Source organism: Oryzias melastigma, linkage group LG18 (assembly GCF_002922805.2).
Source record: "Oryzias melastigma strain HK-1 linkage group LG18, ASM292280v2, whole genome shotgun sequence".
NCBI lineage: Eukaryota > Metazoa > Chordata > Actinopteri > Beloniformes > Adrianichthyidae > Oryzias > Oryzias melastigma.
Window position 1 is genome coordinate 1,583,536 of NC_050529.1, and position 743 is coordinate 1,584,278.

The following is a 743-nucleotide window of genomic DNA, read 5'->3' on the forward strand; positions in this document are numbered from 1 at the left end:
GTGAAAATCCTGATGCGGCCCGGCCTCAACTAGATTCTGTCTCCAGCGGCCCCCGGCTGATTTGAGCTTGAGACCCCTGATCTAAAGAGTTGGTGACCTTCAGAGCTGATCAGTCACCAAAAGTGAGAGTTGATATTTTAATTGTTGGTGTTGAACTGGATTAAGACGAAACTAAATACACTTTAAATTACTTTAATGAACACATTTCCTGTAGTTCTACTGAAAACAGAAAGTATTGTGTTGTGGTAAGAGTCTCTACTGGACCGGTTCTGTTTCTGGAATGTCAAACCCTCAATTCTGTCATACATAGTCACGTTTATTGGTGTAGTAGTTCCCATTTGTACAATTAACACAATATACAATAAAAAAACAGACAACCAATAAAAAAAAGGAATAGGCAGAAGCTTATTAAGCTTATTCAATCCCTCTCCTTGAACACTAAACAATATATGCTGATCAACAAAGAAATAAATATGAAAGAAAAAAACAATTTACAAATACAAGTTACATATGTAGGTTATAGTCATTCAAACATTCACGTTTTAAACTTTTTTTAAACTGCAAAAGTGAAGAACTTAATTTTAATTCATCACTTAATTGATTCCATAATTTTACTCCAATAACTGAAACACATCTCATCTTAGCATTAGTACGAGCTTTAACCTGTACAAAACAATAAAGGCCTCTTAAATTATACTTACTAACCCTCAAAGTAAATAGCTTCTGTATATTTTTTGAAACCA

At 33.6% G+C, this 743-nt stretch overlaps 1 long non-coding RNA gene across 1 annotated transcript in view; it reads left to right on the top strand.

Moving 5' to 3' along the window:
• LOC112156110 overlaps nt 1-743 on the top strand; it is a 17,516-nt gene that overhangs the window by 16,418 nt on the left and 355 nt on the right. The gene's annotated exons all lie outside the window — the stretch shown is intronic.